This window comes from Amphiura filiformis, chromosome 12 (genome assembly GCF_039555335.1).
Source record: "Amphiura filiformis chromosome 12, Afil_fr2py, whole genome shotgun sequence".
Lineage (NCBI taxonomy): Eukaryota > Metazoa > Echinodermata > Ophiuroidea > Amphilepidida > Amphiuridae > Amphiura > Amphiura filiformis.
In genome coordinates, this window is record NC_092639.1 from 53034792 (window position 1) to 53042143 (window position 7352).

The 7352-nt window shown below is 34.8% G+C and overlaps 1 long non-coding RNA gene across 1 annotated transcript; it reads left to right on the forward strand.

Moving 5' to 3' along the window:
* Positions 1–4195: 4195 nt before the first annotated feature.
* On the forward strand, positions 4196–6504 carry LOC140165416 (uncharacterized). Its single transcript, XR_011860713.1, has 3 exons — positions 4196–4297; positions 5912–6021; positions 6411–6504. It is a non-coding gene; the product is annotated as an uncharacterized lncRNA (long non-coding RNA).
* The last annotated feature ends 848 nt before the right edge of the window (positions 6505–7352 follow it).

Below are 7352 nucleotides of genomic sequence, written 5' to 3' on the forward strand. Positions count from 1 at the left end.
TGAGAGTACCATTGAGGATATTATTGGAAATGGCAGTAACTCGGATGCATCTAACGTGTTGGGTAAAAATACTACTTGCATGCATTCTTGCAGAATTACTCATACCCAGCAAACACAAAAACGTTTTAAAAACGTTTTAAATTAGTTATATTTTGGCTTTTGGTTTAGGTAAAAACGTTTTAATAACATTAAAATGTCGGGTTATATAAAGGTCATGATAACGTTTTAAAACGTTTTGTATTTTAAATGTTTTCAAAAATGTTATTGTAAACTAAACTGCAGACGGTCGAATCCGGATTCGGCTTTTGGTGAATTCATGCATTATTTTTGAATTACAGAACAAGGGACAATGCTTTACCTATAGAGGGCGACATATCAAATTGTTAACGGTTTATCGTAGACCGTTCTGCGATGTACCGTTAGCTAACCCTGTATGCCGCCCTTTTTTGATTACTTATTATTCTTTTATCATCTGATTGTTCTCTAATTCAAAATAATGCATGCGTAACAAGAATTTACCAAAAGCCGAATCCGGATTCGGCTCTCTACGACGAATTATGAAACGAGTCTATTGCAACAATGGATGGTATAAAAATAAATGGGCATTACTGAATATCAATGGAAGTCTATGTAATGGAGTTAGATATAAGATTACTTGTGGTTGCCTGTAGTGATGTAGTAATGGACAATAATTATACTAGTTTTCTACATTAATTGAAAACTAAGGTAACTAATATTTTTCATTGTTCAATTTATTTGGTTGCAGAAGTTATTGTTAATGGTGAAAAAGCAATTACATTAGAAGAAAACGTGGTGATACTCAGGACAAGCTCTGAAGGTTAGGCACAATGTCTTTTCATTTGTATTAAAACTGCCTTTTAAAGAACAAAATGGGTATTACCATTCATGGTTCTTTGTATGTTTGAATAAGTTGTCGGAGACAAGGTACGTTTCGGTCGTATCTACATTTGATCCAATTATAAATTCACGCGCGCTTCGCGTGCATTTATCTCGTTCAGTGTTCATGTGTGATCATTTTAGCTTGAAATTGGCCGATTGCGGGATTTGTTAAATAAATTGGGAGCTAGACACACTACTATCGCTGTGATTTAACAAGTGTTCAAGGATTTTACACCCACCATTTTTACGCAAATTTACGCCACTTCTGTTAACACCCCCCCGACTTATGATGTCGTATACGTCATCGTTGATCAAAGGGGCTCGTGGATTCATTTTACTCCAGGACCAATGGCTCTTGACGACACTGTATATATTTCCTTTTGTAATGTCCTATTAATAAGGGAACTCTTAGCTTGTACATGTATATAATATGCATACAACTTAATTAATATAATCACTTGCAATGGGGAACACATCAGGACCACAATCATACTCTCAACTGTCAAGGCACAGTTCTTTAACCCCAATATATTTATAGGTTAATGGAATGACCTTTCAATGTTTTGGTACCAAAGTTCATTCACAACAACTTGAGGTCAACGTTTGTGTAATGATTGATAACAGAAGGTTATTGAATTATGCCGCTAGAGATGAGAGTATTTTGGTTCATAGCAATAACTCACGAATTTAACGTTTCCTTTGTTACAGTTGAAGTCGTTGTTGTACAATTTGACGAAGACGTTGACACTCTGACATTTATACAGTATGAGAATGTCCATGTGTCAAAAACCAGGGTAATATCAACGATTATGAGCATTGATATGTTCACAGTGAATCGATCGGAAGAAATCACAACATTAGATGAGCCAATTACCATTGTGAACCCTGTAATAAAGGTATGTCTTAGTAATAAAGAGGTAGCTGGTGATGCACGGGACTAATGATAATAATCATACTGCAGTTACTGTTCATTTTCCTATACATAATACACAGTACTCTCACCATTGACGCGTGACCTCTACAAACGGCACGGTGAAGTTGGCTCGAGATTAGAGATTAGACATTCATTATTACGTTGAATATTACACTTTTAATCGTTTTCCTGCATCGATCAAGGGTACTACTGGAGTAATTTGAGACCGTTTTTGGACTTTCAAAATTTTGGCCCAAAAATTTCACAATTTTTGAACTTCGTTATTTGGGCGAATTTCGACCTAAAACCCACTTTTATGTATCGGTCAAGTGTTTTCGAGTATTTTTACACCATTTTTGGACATTCAAATCCAAAGATGGTGTCAAAAAATGTAGAAGACTTAAACTATACATAAGAGTTGTTTTTAGGTAGAAATTTGGCCAAATAACGAAGATACAAACTTTTGGTATTTTTGGCCAATTTTTTTGAATGCCCCAAAATGGTGCCAAAAGATTTAAGAGGACTTAAACTATACATAAGAGTTGTTTTAGGTCGAAATTTGGCCAAATAATGAAGATCCAAAATTTTGAATATTTTGGGCAAAATTTTCGGATGTCCAAAAATAGTGTCAAAAAACTGTAGAAGACTTGAACTATACATAAGAGTTGTTTTTAGGTCGAAATTCATCAAAATAAGGAATTTCAAAAACTTTATATTCAACGTATTGAATTATTCAATTGCGAATATCTAATCTCTAATCTCGAGCCAACTTCTCCACGCTCTACAAATAGTGTATGTTATAGGTATATGGGCATTGCCTAGTTAACGTCACTGTGTGACAAATAACCGGCCAATATTTAAAGTACTTTCTGAAATTCTAGAAAACAGAAAACGTTTTGGACAAAATGAATGGACAGAATGTCATTGGACAAAATATGGGTTGGACAAAATAACTTTGGACAAAATGTATTTTGGCAAAGTGTTTTGTCAACAATGCACCATCCAGCTTGGATTCATCTTTTTGCTTCTTCCAAATGGCTGTAATCCATTTTCACTATTTGTCCCATGTAGCCTATTATATAATTTTCAATTGTTGAGAAAGTATCATGGTTTCTTTGGCTGTAGCATAGGTGTTGAACATAACTAATGTTTCCTTCATGGTAATCGTTAGCCCTACCTTGCTCTCACTATTACGTTCATTGATCATTTGTTACCATTCTTTAGCACTATCTGTAAAAAGGACAATATAATCCAGGGTGGCATTGAAGAGCAGGATAGCCTTGCCTCTATTTTTATTTTGTCGCTTGACTCGCTTCTTAGAAAGTCTTAATGATGTCACTGCAGGCTATAGATTTTCTTGATGTTCTGTTTGTGGGTTGGATGTATGCTATGGTTGACATAAGTTTCAAGAACAGCTGGGATTTTGATGGTATTGAATGCCTTTTTGAAATCGACAAAGGTCAAATACACTGGCGGCCTGTATTCTCCATGTTTTGAGATTATCTGATTCACAACTATAAGTGGTCAGTTGTTGAAAACCCTCTATTCTCTTGGTTGGTTGAAATGTAAGAGTGGTTGTAATCCGATTTGATTAAACCTTGGCGAATAGCTTTTGAGAGGAGGCTGATAAGTCTGTACTGAGTTGTTGAGGTCTGTATATCTCCTTTCCTGTGTAGCAGAATGATGATGACATTATTCCAGCTATCTGGTGTCTCTTGTGATCGATTCAATGAGGGACGAAATGTCCTAGTTTTTTACGTACTGGGTCTTATCCGTCTTTGAGGACCTCAATGAGTACTCCATCTTCACCTGGTGCCTTTCCTTTCTTCTAGTCCTTCCTTGATATATCTTGCATCGCATATTCCTCTAATAATATACTAATATTCAATAACTACAACTACCATGGCCCTTATTCCACCGTTAGTACTATTGCTAATAGCGAATGTTTATAAGGTATGCATATTTTGATTGTCTTTTAGCCGGAGATTCCAAATGATTTGACCTGGAATGTTCAACCACGATGCTCATCATGGGACACACAGAATAGGTAAGTAGTACATTAACATCTCATTATAATAATTCTCTTTTGGTAAAAATACCTGATACAAATCAGATGGCAACCCGGATGCCAACAGGTGTGATTCTCTATAAACGGGATCGACGATCAAATGGTTTTTTATGGTTCGTTTACCCAACTCCAATATACTTTGGTTTTTGGACAGATGAGTTCTAAATTTGCATGGTTCACAAGACGTATTCCTACCTAAGACACTTTATAATGTAAAAGCTACTTGATCAATTCTCTTGTTTTTAAGTTTTAAAGTTTGGAACACGGAATGATAAGTATAATGTGTTTCAAATGTTTATGTTTGTTCCAGATATTGGACGGATGAAGGCTGTGCGCTTATGAGTCTTAATGGTACTCATTTAGAATGTGAATGCAACCATCTTACTATATTTGCAGTGCTTATACAGGTTACAGAGGTAAAAGGTTACTAAAGTTGAGAAAATGAGTGGTTTAAGGGCAACCAAGGCCCATCTGTAATAGCTCCTACTTGTCATAATTTTAGATGTGTACAACTGTACATTATATAGAATGCGGAAATGATCAAATGTCTATACGCTGGCGAAGTTACGTAATAAATCGGATTAACTACCATAGCAATTGGTGAAAACAATTTTGAACATTTCGCGCTGCACTACAAACAGGTTGAACTAATCACTTGTGTATGTCTGTAATCATAAGCTATCATAGATTGAACACAATGCTGGTCTTTTCAAAGATACTTATCTTACAGGTGCAAGTGATCAGCATGATATGGTTCAATGCAGAGGTACCGCGTGAAAATTTCAGTGCAGCGCGGTATATTCAAAAATTGTAGTTAATCCGATTATTATGTAACTTCGCCAGCGTATACGACTTGCACATTTCATATCAGTATGCTCTGACCATGGGCTAATAAGCTCTTAATGCATTTACAAAATTGATATGTTGATGCAATGTAGAGGTTAAAGCGCTGATCCCTGACTTATTCTCTAATTCAGATTAATGCATGCGTAACATAGATTTAACAAAAAGACGAATACGGCTATCTGCCAATCTCATACGATAAAATGTAATTTTCACTTTATGAATGTGAAACATTGAAACCATTGCTTTTAACATGTTTAAAGTTTATTTATTGTACAGGCAGATTAAAATAAGCTAAAATATACAAGTAGCACCAGTGGTAGCGCCGTGGTAATTCGATTAGTGGGACGATGCAATTAAAAATTTATTTTCCGACCATATGATTATTATTATGGATTTCATGAACTAACCGCTTTCCCGGCTGCACAATTTTAGGCATTGACGACCTACCCAGCAAACACAAAACGTTTTCGACATCATTCGCAAAAAGTTATAAAAGGTTGTCAGAAAACGTTTAAATGTCGAGTTATATAAACATAATAAATAACATTCAAAAAACATTTTTGAAAACTTGGTACAAATCATTCTAAATAGAATGTTATTTTGGGGTTGAAAAAATATTTTGCAAAAAATGTTTGCCCAAAATATTTACAATAACGTTTTAAAAATGTTTTCTCGACCTTTATATAACCCGACATTTAAATGCTATTAAAACGTTTTGTAAAAAACATTTTAAGAACATTTCTGTGTTTGCCGGGTGCAAATATTTTAACATAATGTTATTTAAGTGTTGACAAAATATTTGGCCAAAAATGTTTGCAAAAATAGTTTACAATGACATTTCGAAAACATTTTAAAAATATTGTTGTAGTGTGTTTTCATACAAAACGTTTTAAAACTATTTCATGACCTTTATATAACCCGACATTTTAATGTTATTAAAACGTTTTTACCTAAACCAAACCCCAAAAAATAACTTATTTAAAACGTTTTAAAAACGTTTTTGTGTTTGCTGGGTACTATTATACTCATTTACGTGAAATTGTACCTTTTTCTATATCTTTTGTTTCCCGGTTCTTCTCTCCTGCCATCGTATCCTTTTTTTTAAATATGTTCAGGCATCCTCCACACACCACCAACACCACCACTGCCGCCACCTTATCATTTCTATATTTTCTTACACACAGTATCCTTTGACGTCAGTGGATGTCCGAGCACTGGATATTCTAACTAAGCTAGGATCGTCGATTTCTATTGTTTCTTTAGCGATCACTCTGGCAATCTACATTTACTGCAAGTAAGTATAATTAATTTAAAAAGTAATGTTAAATGTTGTGAATAAAATGAACTCAAATCTTAATCTTAATTGAACTTTAATAGCATAAATCATTATACTTGATCCCGAACACTAAATTTACCATTGTATTGTATAGTCCAATGTGTATTTAATGACATCTCTGCCAAAACCAACATGCACGCCTTTTTGCCATAAACTGTTAAAAAATGGAACAAACTACCTCAGGAAGTCATCGATTCCCAAAAGCATTTAGATCAAAAATCTAGAACCATGCTACCCAAGGCCTCTTTAGACTATTATTATTATTATTATTATTATTATTATTATTATTATTATTATTATTATTATTATTATTATTATTATTGTTGTTGTTTTGCATCCAATTTCAGGTTATACAAGTCTCATCGCATCCTAATACACGGAAACCTTGCGCTGGCTTTGTTGATTTCACACCTTATATTTGTGTCAGGAATTGAAGTTAACGAAAATGTAGGTTTCCTTAGCATAAAACATTTGCTAGATAAATCGTAAGGAGTCTTCTAGTCTGTTCACTTCCTTCTTCGTTTGATTTGATTTCTTCTTCGATTGGTTTTGATTGTTCAATGATGTCATGATATGACTGACGTCATTTTTCAATTTACTGGGTGTCTTAGCTAAAGTACCACTTTCGTCACCCCAACACTCACAAACTATCACAAACAATGATCATTCTAGATATTGCGGAAAATTATTATTTTTTCGTCAACTGCAAAATCGTCAAATTATGAGGTATTCAAGTCGCGCTGGTCGCGCAAATTGCTATTCCAATTGAAATCCACACCCCCCCTGTGGAAGATTTACAATGCTACCTAAATTCCAGTTGGGCCAAATGTACAATCCGGTTGGAAATAGTCCCACGTTTCATTGTAATTCCAGCTGAATCATGTAGAAGATTTACAAATTTAACGCAATTCCAGCTGGATACCCTATGGAAGATTTGCATTTTGACCTCAATTCCAGTTGGAAACATTTACATGTTTTGTGTGGAATTCTAGCTAAAAACTTCATTCCAGTCAGATACCCTGTGGAAGATTTTCATGTCGACTTCAATTCCAGTTGGAAACATTATCGGTGGAAAATTTAACTTTCAGTCGGATACCCTGTGGAAGATTTGCACTTCTACCTCAATTCCAGTTGGAAACATTTAGGCCTACATTTTGTTAGAATTCCAGCAGAGGTCTAAAACAGGGTAGAAATTCCGGGGGGGGTTCACTCCCATTGTGGCCTGTACACCAATTCACGATAATCAACTTTTGAAAAGCACCCTAAACAAGGATTTAACCCTTGGCTAA